The following is a 17,783-nucleotide window of genomic DNA, read 5'->3' as shown; positions in this document are numbered from 1 at the left end:
GGAACGTGGAAGCGAAAGCAGAAGGGGAACGAACGACAGTGCCCGGGAGGATAACGTGTGTGGTGGCCGGCTGCGTGCAGGGGGCGCCTTCCCGGCCGGGCTGACTCATTCCCAGCCGCCTCCACGGCGGGCGGGCGCCACACACACGCCCATCTGGGGAGGGGCGGGCCCAGCCCCGGCGCCCGGCTCCCGCCGGCTCCGCGGCTCGGCTAGCCAGCTCCAGCTCCATTTCCCCGCCCGTTCAGGCCCGGGGGACGCCCCGGGAATCTCCGCGCGCTCCCGCCGCCTGGCCGAGCAGCCGGGTCGTGCGTGGCCGCCGCCCGCCAGCCCCGCGGCGCGCGCGCCCGGAGAAGAGCGGCCCGGGCGCTCGGCGCACGCGCACACGCGCAGTCCCGGGGCGCGTGCCCGACTCCCGCCCCCGCCCCCGCCCGCGGGACCGTCTCGGTCGGCAGTGATCGGGCCGCCAGACTGCAGGCGGACTCCGACGCAAATAGGGCGTCCGGGCCAGTATCGCCTGAGGCGCCGAGAAGCCGGTGTGGCCCGGGAGAGGGTGGAGACGACGCCTGTGACGGGCTTCCCGGCCGCCCGAAGTGGGAGTGGTGTGGGCTGGAGGAAGGAGAGAGGAAGAGGAGCAGAAGGGGGCAGCGGCGGCCGCCTACGGGCTTCCCTGCGCGCTGACAGGCTGGGCCGGCGCCCGGCTCGCTCGGGAGTTGGTGCCGCCGCCTCTGCCGCTCGGCCCCTGGGCCCGGACTCGCGGCGCGCGTCGGGGCGGAGAGCTGCTGCGGCAGCGCGGGGCCAGGCCCGGGGCTCGCCGCCGAGGGATGTGAGTGGGAGCCGACCCCGCGCGGGAGGGCCCGGGAGGGCCCAGCCTGGAGGACCCCGGCACCCCTGCCCACTCCGGGGGCCCCGCGGATCTCCGCCGGCGGCGGGCGCCGGGCGCCGGGGCGGAGCGGCCCCTGCGGGCCCCGGGGGCGCGTCCTCGCCGCGGGATCGGTGCAGCTGGTGCGTGCGATTGCTGCGTGGCCTCTGGCTGGGGGGCCGCAGTCGTCTGTCCGCATCCCTCCCACCTCCTGATGCCCGCGGTCCCCCCTGCTAGTGGCCCAGTAAACTTCTCGGCAAGAAAATCTTCCCTCTCGAAGGGGTGGGGGAAGCCTGCAACGGCGTGTTTTCCTGTTGTTTGCATCCATGTGTGCCTCGTAGCCGCCTTCCCCCTCCTCTTAAACCTCTTTAAAATTTTGTAGACGTCCGAACCGCCTAGGGAAGAGCATCTATTTCCCCAGGATTTCTGCGGTAATAACCGCTGCTTGCTTTTTTTAGGTTTCAGAAGCAGGCGAGGGAACAAGATGTGAACTGTTGCTCTTCGGAAGAAAAAGGTCCCCGCTGCCCTTCCCGCGAAGGTGGGTTTGAGATCCCGGCTGCTGTGCTCCGTGGCGGCGGTGAAGGCGAGTGTGGACTGCGTGCGTAGGAAGGGTGGGAACGTGTGTAGACAGGCAGGGCTCACTGAAAATGGCAGTGCTGGACTTAGAATGTGGGTCGGGGAGGGTAGTTCGGGGGGTGTTTAGTGTTGCTCTTGGATCCTTTAAGAAACATTCATTGCTTCTTTTCCTGCGAATTAGAAGAGCAACGAGGCTTTACGTGTGGGGGGGGGGGGAGGGAGCCTTGCGCCTTAACCCTTTCTCCTCCAGCAGCCAGAGCTCGGTAATCTTTCAAGGAGGGACATTTTCAAGTACTCAGAGATACCTACTGGGAGAACACGTTAGCTGTTGTGCTGGGGTTTCTGCTACCACATTGAATGCTTCCTGGATGGTTTTATCTGCCTAAGTTTGGTGCGTCGGTTGAATTCACCCAGTTTGCTTTCCGGTGGTGATTAATCTGTCAGGAGAAACTCCTTTTCTCTGAATGAAAGGCCAGGAGCGGCCGAATATGTCACAGAGGGGAGGGGAAATGTGGAGAAGGAAATTAGAAGTGGGAATAAGAGCGATGACGACTGCTTTTGGTTTCTTAATAGTGTGTGCAAGCGAGTTGTTGGGCTACTGCAAATAGTCTTGTGTGACACCCAGCAGATGTGAAGATGAATAATCAACCTTTGGACTCCCTTTCCGCACCCCCCCACCCCCACCTTTTAGCACAAGTGTGAAAATCACTAGCTTGCATGTGCGACATGTCTGCAAACTGGATGTGCCCGGCACTTGCCTTAATAGTGGGCGTGTTTACCTGGAGAGGAAAGCCGCAGCCCTTGGTCACTGGATACGCGGGAATGCCTGCGTTGGCTCCAGCTGAATGGCCCGCGTTTTAGGGACAGTTGCAGAATAGTTTGTTTCCTATACTGGTGTTTCCTCGGGTTCGAGGCAGGTGCCTCAGGTATGGGAAGGAAACGTGATATCTTGTGTCTCCTTCCCCCGGCTGTTGCTGAAAGGCGGGATGCTTTGGAGGCAGAATAGGAAAAGAGCGCTGGCCCCGGTGTCAGATCTGGGTTTGAATCCTGGTTGTTCCTGCCACTTTATAGTTGTATTATTTAAACTCTCCTTGAGCCCCGCTTTTCTTAGAAGGTTGTTGTGACGATTCAGTAAGATCATGCATGCAAAATAGTACATCGCTTGGCTACTATTAAAGGCTCCGCTACTCATGGCTGGGCGGACAGAGGAGATTCAGAGAAGGACACAGTGACCCTGCGCGAGGGGGTCTGCCAGGGACCAGTGTTTCTTCCTCTTTAGTAGAAGGAGATAAAGGACTTTTAAATCTGGAACTGGTTAACAGGTCTTAAAGCCTTTTCATGGAAAGGTTAACTCTTCTCTCTTCTTGACACCCCCTGCCCCCACCGTTGTGCCTCCTTCCCGACTGTTGTGCTGCCCTCTTGTGGTTAAGTGTGCTAAGAACTTTCTTCTGCTCCTCCCCCATCACATTCCGCACCCCCGCCCCCCCCCCCCTTCGGTCTTTTGAGGCCCCTTGCCTTTGCTCCCAGTTTCCCAAACTGTGTGCTGAGGTGCCCCGGAGCACCAGTGAACTTAGGCTTGAGCTATTAGCTTGAGGTAGTTCACAGTGTCATTAAATTGGCACAGTCCTTTCTACAATGTCCTGTCTTTGCAAAGCAGTTTCTTTGGAGGTTGCTCTCATAAAAAGCAACTACTGTATGAGAATCAGTGTGACAGAGGAAATGAGAGTGTGATGTTGTCCAGTTTGATTCCAAGAAGTTGTACGAGGCTGAACAAGCACTAAGTTGTAAGGACATTAAAAGGTTTGAATCTGCCTCCTGAAGTATTTCTCTTGGCCTCGGGGGTGCTGTGAAAATATTACTAAGAACTCCCTGAATGGACAGTTTGGGAACCTTTGCCTTAGCTTTTGGTTGGCTTTTCTGATATACACAAAAGTCTTTTTAAATGGAAAAACTGCATTTTTAAGTGTTGGTCACAAATTGTTTCCCTTTCCCACCACAAGTATTGATACAGTTATTGATAAAATTATTGATATCCTGCTGGTACCAGCTGATCATGGCTTAGTATATTTCCTCTCCTATTTAATATCTTTATAGCTTCTTCCTAGTGTTTTCATTTTAAAACTAATCCTGTTGCTTATTTGTCATTTTAGTCACTTCCTGGTTTTTCCAGTCCTGTTCTTGGGCTCGTGTTTTTGACTTGTCGTCGTGTTGTCATCGTCTTCTTCTTCTTCTTCTTCTTCTTTTTAATGTTTTTTATTTATTTTGAGAGAGAGCGAGCACAAGTGTGGGAGGGGCAGAGAGAGAGGGAGAGATAGAATCCCAAGCAGGCTACCTGCTCTTAGAGTAGAGCCTGATGTGGGACTCGATCTCACAAACCATGAGATCATGACCTGAGCTGAAATCAAGAGTCGGACGTTTAGCCAACTGAACCACCCAGGCGTCCCTTGACTGTCTTTTTAAAGTCTTTTTAAAGTCACCATGCCCTAAATGAAAAATCATCATTTTATACCCCTCTGTAATTTCCTTCTCTCCTGGTCATAATAGGCTTTTAAATTAGGCATCATCTTTAAGCTTTCATCTTTCATTTACCTCTTGTATTAACCTATTCAACATGTCCTGTTCATATTTCTTTTGTCCCTTATATCTCTGCTTACTTCACTTTACCACCTGAATCCCAGGACTTGTTTCTTCAGCCTACAATATTGAAAGCCATGGCAACCTCTCAGAGTCCAGCTTCTGTTTATCCACAATAGAAGTGTCACTAATACTCCTTATTGTGGCATTTCTTTGTCCCCAAATCTTCAGTGGCTTCCCACTTTCTACCTCTTAAATTTAACTTCCTCTTCCTGGCTTTCACTCTACTCTGTCATTACTCCCTGCCCTGTTTATTCAGTCTTTTGGTCTAAGGACCCTCAAAAGGCATTCTCTGCTGTAGTGTTTCAAGCCGCTTTCCACATTTTCTAATAATAGTTATGCTATTTCATCTTTTAACTTTCATTTATGTTTTCTATCCTTCTTCCACCAAGCCCAATTCTGTATCTGTTTGCATTACTCACTACGTATGAAATAACTAAGCCAGGTCTCAGTCTCATCTGAAAAAAATGAGAATGACTCTAGTACTTTTTCCATAGGGTTGTAGTGAGAAAGAAGTGAATTAATACATGAGAAGTCCTCAAGACCAGTGCCTAGCACATTAAGTGCACCTTAAGTTTTAGCTTTTATTATTATAATTATTTATCACCACTATTATTATTAGTACTGTTACTATGGCTGTACTCCCAGTTAAAATTCTGCCTCATTTCTGAAACTATTTCTCACTAAATATAGTTTTTTCCTTTCTATATTTCCACTGTTTTTTAGTCCTAGAGAATCTTCTCATAGTTTAATTATATATTATGCTTGGGTTGTTTGATGATTATTTCTCTAGTGTTAACCATATCTTTTCAAGTTGATTGTGTATGCTTTGAGGAACACACAGAGTGCTGAGCAGATGGGGAGCATTCAATAAATGCTATGTATTAAAAAGGAACTCTAGTCAGTTACCAAACAGATATCTGTTAATACCTACGATATAAAAGGTACTTTGCTATGTCCAAAAGAGATGCAGAAGGATATAAAATAGCTTCCTTTCACTGAGAACTTAAAATGTAACTGGGAAATAAGTAATAAAAGTTATAGATATTTGAGACCACTTAGAGTTGAAGCGAGCAAGGAAGGCTTCAGAGAGGAAGTAGAATCAAAACTAGGCAGGATTTTATTTTGTGTAAGAGGAAAGACCTTGTATAGGTGGTAAACAGAGGCAAAATCTGCATGACATTTTCAGAGAACAGTACGGAAAGTAACTTAAGTGAAATGAAGGTTTGTGTGGCAGGGTAGTAAGAAATGAGGTTGATAATATAGATTGGAAGCAGAATACAGATACCTTGAGTGCTAGGATGAGAAGAATATACTTTGCCTCATAGGCAGCTGAGAAGCTTTAAAAGTTTAGATTGAGAAAGAGCTTGCTAAAAGTATCTTAGCTGAAACAGACTGGCACAGTGCTAGGTATAGTATGAATTGGAAAGAAAAGTGATAGAGCGAGGAAGATAATCTAGGCCTAGTGTTTGGATTTAGTGAAAATAGGACTGGGGAGATGTCACACAAGACTTCATTATAGACTGGATAAGAAAGGAGGATGTGGTGGGGTTTGGGGGTAGGGAGGAAGACAACTCATCAAAGATGACTTTGAAGTTTTGATCTTCAGTGCCATAAGAAATTCAAGAGTGTTGGAATGTCAGGACGTCTGAGAACATCTGGGCTAGCCTCTGAATTTTGTGCATTAGGAATCTGAGACCCAGAGAGATTTAAACATGTGTCCCAAATTACTCAACTAGTTAGTGATAGAGAAAGAACTAGAATTTTTTAAATGGCCGTCCTGACAAAAATAGGTATGAAAATATTAGTAGCTGGTTGAAGAGATACAGACAGCTGGACTTAGATTTTGGAGATGTTGAATTTGAGGTAACAGTGAGATAGTCAAGTGAAATAGACAGCTAGATGGCTGGAACTTGGTAGAGAAATTTCAGGCTGGAATTGTAGTGCTCAGAAAGAAGAGCAGTGGACCTGAAATTGAGGCTTGGGAACTGCCCATAACTACGGGATGAAAGGAGAGGAATTGACAAAAGAGACAAAGAAGCAGTCTGTCTGAGAGGAAGGTGGGTGGGTAGGTTAAGAGGGTGGGAATGATTATCATGTGGATCACTGTTGATCACTGCTAAGAAATGAGAATCAGAACTGAAAAAAGGCCTTAGAAGTGTATACTAATGTTTTTTCTAACATGAAATCTAGAAAAGCCGAAAAAGAAAATTACTTATGGTTTTCCCATGCAAACATCGCTACTGTTAATATTTTGCTCTCTCTAGTGTAAGAGATGACCTTTGGATTTGACAGTTGGGTGAATAATGGAGACTTCTACACAAAGATCTCATCACTGGGACTAAAGATGAGAATTTTAGGCATAATAAAGACTGGGATGTATTTTTGACAGTGATTGCCATTCATCTGTGTCCTTTTATATCACACTATACACGTACTGCTGTTCCTTATGGGAATTAGCCCTGTACTTATTATTTGAGTGAGTAGAGAGTTTTTTTTTTTAATGTCTATTTATTTTTGAGAGAGAGAGACAGAGTGTGAGCTGGAGAGGGACAGAGAGAGAGAGAGAGAGAGAGAGAGAGAGAGAGAGAGAGAGAGAGACAGAAAAAGGGAGAAAGGGACAGAGGGAGACACAGAATCTGAAGTAGGCTCCAGGCTCTGAGCTCTCAGCACAAGAGCTGGACATGGGGCTTGAACTCGGGAATCACGAGTTCGTGACCTGAAGTCGGATGCTCAACCAACTGAGCCACCCAGGTGCCCCAACATTCATTGGTTCTTTTTTTTTTTGAATTAAACATTTTTTTTAATTTAATTTTTTTAAATTTACATCCAAATTAGTTAGCATATAGTGCAACGATGATTTCAGGAGTAGATTCCTTAGTGCCCCTTCCCCATTTAGCCCATCTGCCCTCCAACGCCCCCTCCAGTAACCCTCAGTTTGTTCTCCATATTTATGAATCTCTTATGTTTTGTTCCCCTCCCTGTTTTTATATTATTTTTGTTTCCCTTCCCTTATGTTCATCTGTTTTGTCTCTTAAAGTCCTCATATGAGTGAAGTCATATGATATTTGTCTTTCTCTGACTAATTTCATTTAGCATAATACCCTCCACTTCCATCCACGTAGTTGCAAATGGCAAGATTTCAATCTTTTTGATTGCCGAGTAATACTCCATTATATATATATATATACCACATCTTCTTTATCTATTCATCCATCAATGGACATTTGGGCTCTTTCCATACTTTGGCTATTATTGATAGTGCTGCTATCAACATGGGGGTGCACGTGTCCCTTCAAAACAGCATACCTGTATCCCTTGGGTAAATACCTAGTAGTGCAATTGCTGGGTCATAGGGTAGTTCTATTTTTAGTTTTTTGGGGAACCTCTATACTGTTTTCCAGAGTGGCAGCACCAGCTTGCATTCCCATCATTGGTTCTTATTAGACATTCAGTAGCCTGGCAGGTTAGACAAGTGATCTCTGGATGCATTTGTACTGGCAGAATCTAAATAAACTGATAAGGTATTAATTTCTTTCTTTCCTTTTTTTTTTAGTGAGAGAGAGAGAGAGAGTAGGGGAGAGGGGTGGAGGGAGAGAGAGAGGGAATCATTGAGCAGACTCAGTGCAGAGCCTGACTTAGGGCTTGATCCCACAATTCTGGGATATGACCTGAGCTGAAATCAAGAGTTGGATGCCCAACTGACTGAGCCACCCAAGCACCCCAAGGCATTACTTTCTAAAAAGGAAGAGAAATCCTTGTAGATAACTTATTGAAGTGAATGTAGCATGGTTAAAAGTATTTAGATTAGGAGAGCTGGAGAGGGCAAAACGAAGCATTATCTGTTTTTAAAGCCTATATGGTATAGCTATCAAAGGTGGACTAGGTTCAGATAGTCCCTGGATGGTTAGTTTTGCTTGAATGCTTATTTTGATTTCCCAAGGACATATTTTGGCCTGCTTTTTTGCTGTCAGTCCTTGGGAATAGTGTATTCATTACTGCTTACTAAATGACTTTAATAAATTCTGATTACAAAATTAATTGTCACTAGGTAATATTTTGTAATATAAAAGGCAGTGTGATGTGAAGAAGTGCCCTGTTTTGGAAATAAGGGCATCGGGGACTAACTGCTGTCAACCTAGTGCGTGAATTTGAGCCAGTCACGTGATCATTGAGCCTTAGTTTTTTTCCTCATTTGGAAAATGAGGGAATAAAATAAATCTTAAAAAAAGTTTTTTTAATGTTTATTTTCGAAAGAGAGAGACAGAGTGCGAGTGGGGGAGGGGCAGAGAGAGAGGGACACACAGAATCCAAAGCAGGCTCCAGGCTCTGAGCCATCAGCACAGAGCCTGATGCAGGATTCGAACTCACGAACCATGAGATCATGACCTGAGCCGAAGTCGGATGCTCAACCAGGCACCCCTATAATAAATCTTTTTAAAATAACTTTGTTTACTTTAGAAACACGAATAAACATGGTAAACTGTGTACTATGGTTTATAACAAAAATCAGCAACGTCTTGCTCCTCCCCCATCTCTGATTCCTGTTTCCCAGTAAACCACTTTCAAATCTCTTAACAGTGTCTTTTGGTATTTATCTCCATATTTCTCAATAACGTAATCTACCATCAGTGACACCTCTTGTCATCCTGTATCTGTGCCTAAACTCTGCCCTTTTCTCCTTTACAACGAATGAACTCAGGGACGCCTGGATGGCTCTGTTGGCTAAATGTCCAACTTTAGCTCAGGTCGTGATCTCACTGTTCGTGGGTTCAAGCCCCGCTTCAGGCTCTGCGCTGACAGCTCAGAGCTTGGAGCCTGCTTGAGATTCTGTGTCTTCCTCTTTCTCTGCCCCTCCCCCACTCGTGCTTGGTCTCTCTCTCTCTCTCTCTCTCTCTCTCTCTCTCAAAAATAAATAAACATTAAAAAAAATTTACAATGAATGAACTCAGTATCCCATCTTAAGCTTCTCGTGCTTGGGTATAGAAACCCATCTCCTTTTACCTTCAAGGACTTTACTATTGTATTTCTCCCTCTTTTTCCTGCATTATTAATTTTCCCGTCTACTGGCTCATTTCCAGATGCTATTGCTGTGTGATATAACCACCTCAAAGCGTAGTGATGTAAAGCAGCACTTTATTAGGCTCACAGATCTTACTGGTCAGTAATTCACATAGGATACACCAAGAATGCCTTGGTTTATTTTATTTTATTTTATTTTATTTTATTTTATTTTATTTTATTTTATTTTATTTTTAATTTTATTTTTTAAATTTTCATACAAATTAGTTAGGATATAGTGCAACAATGATTTCAGGAGTAGATTCCTTAATGCCGCTTACTCATTTAGCCCATACCCCCTCCCACAAGTCCTCCAGTAACCCTCTGTTCTCCATGCTTAAGAGTCCCTTATGTTTTGTCCCCCCTCCCTTTTTTTATATTATTTTTGCTTCCCTTCCTTTATGTTCATCTGTTCTGTGTCTTAAAGTCCTCATATGAGTGAAGTCATATGATACTTGTCTTTTCTCCGATTGACTAATTTCACTTAACATTATACCCTCTAGTTCCATCCGTGTAGTTGCAAATGGCAAGATTTCATTCTTTTTGATTGCCAAGTAATACTCCATTGTATATTTATATACCACATCTTCTTTATCCATTCATCCATTGGCTCTTTCCATACTTTGGCTATTGTTGATAGTGCTGCTATAAACATGGGAGTGCATGTGTCCTTTCAAAACGGCATACATGTATCCCTTGGGTAAATACCTCGTAGTGCAATTGCTGGGTCAAACTAAAACTATTTTTAGTTTTTTGGGGAACCTCCATACTTTTTGCCAGAGTGGCTGTACCAGCTTGCATTCCCACCAGCAGTGCAAGAAAGATCCTCTTTCTCCACATCCTTGCCAACACCTGTTGTTGCCTGAGTTGTTAATGTAAGAATGCCTTGTTTTTGTTCCACAATGTCTAGAACCTCAGTTGGGAAGACTTGCTGGCCAAGGGTATCTTGAAGGTGGGGGACTAGAATCATCTAGAGGTATCTTCACTTACAAGACTGGTAGTTGATGCTGGCTGTTGAGTGAGATCTCAGCTGGGGCTCTTAACTGGAGCATGTTCATGCGGGCTGGACTTTCTTACAACACGGGAGTCTCCATGTAGTTGGCTTTCTTACATGGTGAGGTGAGATTTAAAAGCGAACGTTTCAGTGAACACAGTGTGGACAGATATTAAACTCCACTTGTTAATTGGAGAGTGGCAAGGTCACATGTGAAAGAAAACATGCAGGATGAGAGAGATTGTTATGGCTATCTCTGGACATAGTTTGCCTTTTTTTTGCTGCACTTCATGTGCCTCCCACATCCAAAATACATGAAAAATACACCAACCCCCTTCTAAGAGACCTCTAATTCACTCCTACCAGGACATCCGCTCAAAATTTAGTGTCTCATCTTCTAAGTCAGGTCCAGATGCTGTTGAGGTTCCTTGGGAACCTCGGATATGGTTTCTTGACAGTGATTGCTCTTTAACCAAAAGACCTCTGAAGAGACAAGTTGTAGGTTATATGCCTCCACATAATTAACCTACAAGACGGGAAAGGCACGTGTTAATTGCAGTGGACATTCCTGCTCAAAAAGAGGGACAAAGGAGACACATGGTAGTATATAGCATTTCTGAAACCTGGCTGGGAACACGTTGGCAGTTTCTGGACTAGGGTGCAATCCTGCTGTCTGGAGGTTGTTCTTTGTGGGCCATGACTGCTTCTTTTGGTCATTGATTTCACTTCTGAATCATTCTGTTTCACCAAAAGAACTGATCTGTCTTTGCAACTTAGTAACCATCTGAGCTTGCTTCCTGCCTGTAGTCCTTCAGGGTCCAAAAGCCACCTTTTATTTTATATAGTTACTGCCCCTTTCATTCTAAGCTGATGTAGCTCCTTTAAAAAGTTCATGGAGGGGCGCCTGGGTGGCGCAGTCGGTTAAGCGTCCGACTTCAGCCAGGTCACGATCTCGCGGTCCGTGAGTTCGAGCCCCGCGTCGGGCTCTGGGCTGATGGCTCAGAGCCTGGAGCCTGTTTCTGTATCTGTGTCTCCCTCTCTCTCTGCCCCTCCCCCGTTCATGCTGTGTCTCTCTCTGTCCCAAAAATAAATAAATGTTGAAAAAAAAAATTAAAAAAAAAAAAAAGTTCATGGAGGGGCGCGTGGGTGGCTTAGTTGGTTTGGCGTCTGACTTAGGCTCAGGTCATGATCTCACTGTTTGTAAGTTCGAGCTCTGCTTCGGGCTCTGTGCTGACAGCTCAGGAGCCTGGAGCCTGCTTTGGATTCTGTGTCTCCCTCTCTCTCTGCCCCTAACCCACTCATGCTCTGTCTCTGTCTCTCAGAAATAAATAAACAATAATAAAATAAAAAATAAATAAATAAAATAATTAAAAAAAAAAATTCACGGACTTCCTGTGTATTAGTTCATAATCTGCTCCGTCAGACAAAGCCATACCTACAAATCTTTTTTAAGAGGAGGTTTTTCTTATCTTCGGCTAACTGTGAGGCTGCTGTGGAACAATTCCCTTAAATGATCCTTAGAAAATTTTTTGTCTGAAAGGATCAATTTGCTGCTTAGATCTTCCTAAGTTTTTTTTTTTTTTTTCAATGTTTATTTATTTTTGAGAGACACAGAGACAGAGCGTGAGTAGGGAAGGGCAGAGAGAGAAGGAGACACAGAACTCAAAGCAGGCTCCAGGCTCTGAGCTGTCAGCACAGAGCCTGACTTGGGGCTCAAACCCATGCACCGTGAGATCATGACCTAAGCCAAAGTCGGACGCCCAACCGACTGAGCCACCCAGGTGCCCCAGATCTTTCTGAGGTTTTAACTGTGGATCTTATAGTCCCACTGTAGGTTATCTTTGTCGGGAAGCCCTTTCTTACTTTAAGAATAGTCTGCTGTCTGGGAAGGATGTTCTGAACCCTTCCTTGAAATTGCACTCAAAAAGTGGCTCGTTCTTTAGTTTACCTCTCTAATCTCTCAATTATAAAGGCAGCTAGAAGAAGCCAGCTGCTTCTTCAACATTCTACCTAGAATTTCCTTAACTCATTAAGTATATTTTACATTTCCCATGTTACTGTAGGTGCTAGTTTTGCCACACTTTACTATATAACAAGGGTATCCTTTTATTGAGTTTTCAATAGCATTTTCCTTACTTGCCTTTAAACCCTTGTGGACAGCCTTGTTAAGGCTTTTTTGCTTTCATTAAGTCTCCTCAGTGCCCTTTAAATATGTGAATACAAGAAGGGTCCTCATCTGTTCTTTGGCTGTACTAGAATTGTTCCCTAACCTGGTGGTTTTATCATAATTACCTAGAGGGCTGATTGAAACATGCATTGCTGGGTACCACCCTCAGAGTTTCTGTCTCAGCAGTTCTAAAATGAGACCTAAGAATTTGTATTTTTAACAACTTCCCAGGTGATGCCTATGGTGTTAGTTTGAGGACAAGACTGAGAATCACTGATTTAAAACAGGGTTTGGACATACCTGGGTGGCTCAGTTGGTTGACTCTTGATTTCAGCTTAGGTCATGATCCCAGAGTCGTGGGATTGAGTCCTGTGTTGGACTCTGTGCTGAGCGTGGAGCCTGCTTAAGATTCTCTCTCTTTCCCTCTGGCCTTCTCCCTGCTTGTGCTGGTGCTCTCTCTCAAAAATATAAAATAAAATAAAACAGGGATTGGCACAGGAATCTATGATGCTATGTCTATGATGTTGCTGTTCACTGCTTTTCTTGATGGGTCTAGTACAGTCTTGGGAACAGAGTTGCTGTGTGCTGAAGGTTGGACAGTAGCTGTTAGCCTTGCCTATCTTAGGTAGTTATGCTGTGCAGTTTTTTTGTTGGTGTGCCATATTTGATCTGTCCCTGATATCTTTGGAGTTTTTCTGAGAAATGGAGCAATATATGCAGCATCAATTTATTAAAATAAATTCTATTTTTTTATTTATTTTTTAATGTTTTATTTATTTTTGAGAGAGCACAAACGGGGGAGGGGCAGAGAGAGAGAGAGATAGGGAAAGAAACAGGATCTGAAATGGGCTCTGTGCTGACAGCAGTGGGCCCAATGTGGGGCCTGAACTCACGAACTGTGAGATCATGACCTGAGCCAAAGTTGGATGCTTAATTGACTGACTGAGCCACCCAGGTACCCCCATTTTTGGTTTTTATGCTATTCTTTCTGTTAGTCATTGCTTTTATTATCTTTTTAAAAAATTATACTTAGATCTCTTCTCTACTCTGAAATTATATTTTGAAACTTCCCCATGCTTTCTTGATCCATCTGGAATTTGTGTTAGTGCAAGGTATAAAATGGGATCCAACTTTTTTCCCTCAGATGATTGTTCTAACACTGGCCTCAAATAATCTATCTTTGCTATGGGAAATACTAATATTTTAAATTATGTATATAGTTCAGTCTGTTTCCAGCCTTTGTTTTGTTCCGACAGTGGCCTCTGTGAAACTACTGTGATTTCTAGGTCAGGGAATAGTTCTATCAGTTTCTTTATTTTGAAGTTCTGTACAATGTTTAGCATATGGAAGGTATCCCAGTGTTTGAAAATAAAATGAGTAAGTCAACAGCTTAGGGATATAAGCAGATCTTTGTGCATATTATTTAAGTTGATTATTCTATTCAATTTCTTTCTTTATTCTTATTTTACACTTGGATTTAACCTTGGTTTTCTGTTTTTATTTTACTCTTTTGGCTTTATTGTGAGGTGTTATTTTTTGTACTTGATGAATGGGTATTTGTTAACTTTGAGTCTGTTCTTATTAATCTATTTTTGGATTTAAATTGTTAAAAACTAACAATATGGTTTATCTGTATTAAACTTGCATATGCAAATTTGCATATGAACCTGATGCGGGGCTCATTCTCATGACCATGAGATCATGACCTAAGCCAAAATCAAGAGTCAGATGTTTAACCGACTCAGCCACCCAGGCACCCCTATAGTAAATTTTAATATACGATGGGTAAATTTCTTCTTATTACTTTTCTGACAAATATGTTAAGAACTTTGATAAATTATAAAAATGACAAATACAACAAAGGAAAAATAGGAAAAAACCAGACACAATTCATAAAGAAATACACATGGACAACAAATATACCTAGCTATCTTCACCAATAATAAGGAGAATTCAATTAAAAATAAGGACTAACTTCTCTTTTTTTTGCCCATATACTGTTTCTAGCGGATAGTTTGAATTACAAGCTATGCAAAAAAAAAAAAAAAAAAAAAAAAAAAAAAAAAAATCCCATCCTTAATCGTAAGAACTTTTAAATGCCTATCAAATACATTCACACAGAATTTAATAGGATCTGCATTTTTAGGAGATACACACGTCTTATCTAATAAGTCAGATTCTTGTGTTATCCCAGACACGTCTTCATTAGTCCTTTTGTACTATTACGTTTAAAAAAATTTTTTTTTAATGTTTATTTATTTTTGAGACAGAGAGAGAGACAGAGTGTGAGGGGGGAGGTACAGAGAGAGAGAGGGAGACACAGAATCTGAAGCAGGCTCCAGGCTCTGAGCTGTCAGCACAGAGCCCGACATGGGGCTTGAACTCATGGTTTCATACTAGGTGTGCTTACTGTGATAGTGTCTACCACTTCTGACTTTATAACATTTTTAATGTAATGTTTATATTCAAACAAAATGAGCAGCATGATGGATTAGATGGTGTGAATATGAGATAAAAATACTTAAAAAGCAATCTCTGTTAAAGCTTTTTTCCTAAATTAATTTTCCTATATTTTGAATAATTTTATATCTAGAATTCATTTTTCTTATGTCATGTTACCTGGACATTCCATTTTTGACCAAAGAAGAATGGTCAGTCTCTAAAGAACATACAAAATTAAATCAGTTTACATGTAATTAATGTAATCAAAATTAGTGTTACTCTTTTCAAGCAGAAGTTGAGGGAAGAACAAGTTCTGGACCAATTAGTCAGTAGAGCCTAGACCACATTGTCTCCTTTTCTCCTTTTGTTCTCTTTAATAATAGCATCATTCTATAGCATGGCTGTAGTTGGTGCTGTCAGTGATCCACCTTTATCCCCTGGGAGCTTCAGTGTGCTTGAGTTAGTGTTTGCATCTCCGACCAGCTGACTCTTCTTGAAAATGTAGGAAGCCATACTTCCAAAGCTCTGGCGGCCAGGCCGGAAGCGCTGTGAAATTAACACTCCTGTGTGTAGCCCTCGGCCACTTAACTCTTCAGGGGTTGCTATTGTACAAACACTACAGCTCATCCCTGGGATGGGATAATTCTGAGATATTATGCTTTTTATACTGTTTTCTAGAGCCTTTCTGAGGGATTAGGCTCACTCTGGTAGCTGGTTTGAAAGTGCAGTTTATAGGCTGCCTTCCCTTTCTTATACCACTTCTCTGTTTCTCTGTCGTAGTTTCCTGAATTTCAGAACTAATTTACTTTTGAATCCTGTATGAGGTTTTGCTTCCAGGAATATTTAAACTAAGACATCATCTCTTAGGGGATAGTGTGACCAAACTTCAATGAGAAGTTTCATTTTTCAGCAGTTTTATTTTTCAACATATATGAATTGCCATACTTTTTTCATCCTCGCTGCCTATATTATTGGAAAGGGAAAAAAAGGAAAAGAGAAAAAAAGAAAACAAAGGAAAAGAAAAAGAAAAGCTAGGGGCGCCTGGGTGGCTCAGTTTGTTGGGTGACCAACTTCGGCTCGGGTCATGATCTCACAGTTTGTGAGTTCGAGCCCCGCGTCGGGCTCTGTGCTGACAGCTTGGATCCTGGAGCCTGCTTCCGATTCTGTGTCTCCTCCTCTCTCTGCCCCTCCCCTGCTCACGCTCTGTGTCTCTCTGTCTCTCAATAATAAATAAATGTTAAAAAAAAAAAGAAAAAAAGGAAAAGAAAAGCTCTAGCATTGTCTAATAAAGTGTGAAGAGAAGGGAAGTGTTAGTCTCTGGATGAGGTTAGTTCAGGTGGATTATTGCGTTTAATCATTACAACAATCCTCAGAAGTCATAGCCATTATTATTATTCTTTGTTTTAAGAAATGAGGGAAACTGAGTGCAGAAAGATTAAACTGACTTCAGAGTAACATCACACGGGACAGAATTCAAACCCAGTTCCATTTCAAACTTGCGTCCCAAACCAAAGGCTATATTCTTCCTCTTTGTTTTCATTTCAGTATTTAAAAATATTTTTTTAAATATTCTTAACATATAGGAAATTAGGAAAATAAAATTGTCTGTATTTGCCATCCACTTTTAACAATATTTTGTTACTTTTTGCTTTGGATCTTATTTTCTTTAAGAAATAAACATTATAGATACAGTCGAAGCCCATCTACCTATTGCTACTCCTGTCTCTCCCCTGTTTACCTCGCTAGAGGTAACTAACCACTAGCCTGAAGTTAGTATCATTTTCATGCCTATTTTAAACTTTTATTTTATATATATGTATATACTAAGTATATATTTCATATATAGTAATACCTATAAATATATAAATATAATTTATAAATATCTATATCATATAAATATAAATATTTATAAATGTAATTTATAAAAGATATAGTAATAAATAGAAATATATAACTAATTTATAAATATATAAATAAATAACATTTATATATTAAATATAATTTATGAATATATAAATAAAGAATATAGTAGTATTAAACTGTGGGTTTAAACAGATTGCATCACACATAAATATCAATCTACAACTTGCTTTTTAAAATTTTTTTTTTCAACGTTTTTTATTTATTTTTGGGACAGAGAGAGACAGAGCATGAACGGGGGAGGGGCAGAGAGAGAGGGAGACACAGAATCGGAAACAGGCTCCAGGCTCCGAGCCATCAGCCCAGAGCCCGACGCGGGGCTCGAACTCCCGGACCGCGAGATCGTGACCTGGCTGAAGTCGGACGCTTAACCGACTGCGCCACCCAGGCGCCCCTACAATTGCTTTTTAAACCTCACTTATCTTTATGACATTCATGTATCTGTGTGTTCATATATATAGCTCTAGTTCATTCATTAAAATTGATGTATAATATTCTCATTATGAAGATTCTCCAATTTATATACTGTTTTTTTTTCTACTGATGAACATTTAGATTGTTTTATTTTATTATTTTATTTTATTAAGTTTCATTTTAATTCTAGTATAGTTAACATGCAATGTTATATTGGTTTCAGATGTACAATATAGTGATTCAACAATTCTATCCCTTACTCAGTGCTCATCATGTTAAGTATATTCTCAATCCCCTTCACCTATTTCACCCATCTCCCCACCCACCTACCCCTCTGGGAATAATCAGTGTGTTCTCTATAGTTACGAGTCTGTTTCTTGGTTTGTCTCTCTCTCTCTCTTCTTTTCCCCAAAATATGGAGTGCTTCACAGATTTGTATGTCATGCTTGCACAGGGCCATGCTAATCTTCTCTGTAGTGTTCTAATTTTAGTATCTGTGCTGTCAAAGGGAAGCACTATTTGTGGTTTTTTTGTTCTTATAAATAATGCTACTATGAACATGATGCAGTACTACATTCATTTCTCTAGGGTTATAACTAGGAATGGAATTTCTGGTTTGTAGAATAGTTATATCTTCAGATTAATTAAATGTAGCCCAATTGCTCTCTAAAACCAGGTGTTTGAAGGGTCCTTCTGCTCTGTATCTTCTCCTTCAC

General features: G+C 42.2%; 1 protein-coding gene and 1 non-coding gene across 6 annotated transcripts in view; one reads left to right on the top strand and one right to left on the bottom strand.

Moving 5' to 3' along the window:
* Positions 1-790: 790 nt before the first annotated feature.
* Positions 791-17,783, top strand: part of JAK2 (Janus kinase 2) — a 118,642-nt gene continuing 101,649 nt past the window's right edge. The window contains exons 1-2 of one of the 5 annotated variants that reach the window (XM_019815714.3): positions 791-823; positions 1,318-1,397. The gene's annotated coding sequence lies outside the window, so the exon portion shown is untranslated. Of the gene's footprint in view, positions 824-976; positions 1,003-1,317; positions 1,443-17,783 lie in introns of those variants that run through there. The other 4 variants (XM_045043877.1, XM_045043879.1, XM_023243278.2 and 1 more) reach the window with 4 other exon arrangements.
* On the bottom strand, positions 17,477-17,583 carry LOC111557708. Its single transcript, XR_002737936.1, has one exon. It is a non-coding gene; the product is annotated as a U6 spliceosomal RNA (small nuclear RNA).

The sequence above is a fragment of the Felis catus genome, chromosome D4 (assembly GCF_018350175.1).
Source record: "Felis catus isolate Fca126 chromosome D4, F.catus_Fca126_mat1.0, whole genome shotgun sequence".
NCBI lineage: Eukaryota > Metazoa > Chordata > Mammalia > Carnivora > Felidae > Felis > Felis catus.
The sequence above is the reverse complement of the archived record's forward strand: the minus strand, read 5'-3'. Positions and strand labels throughout refer to the sequence as shown.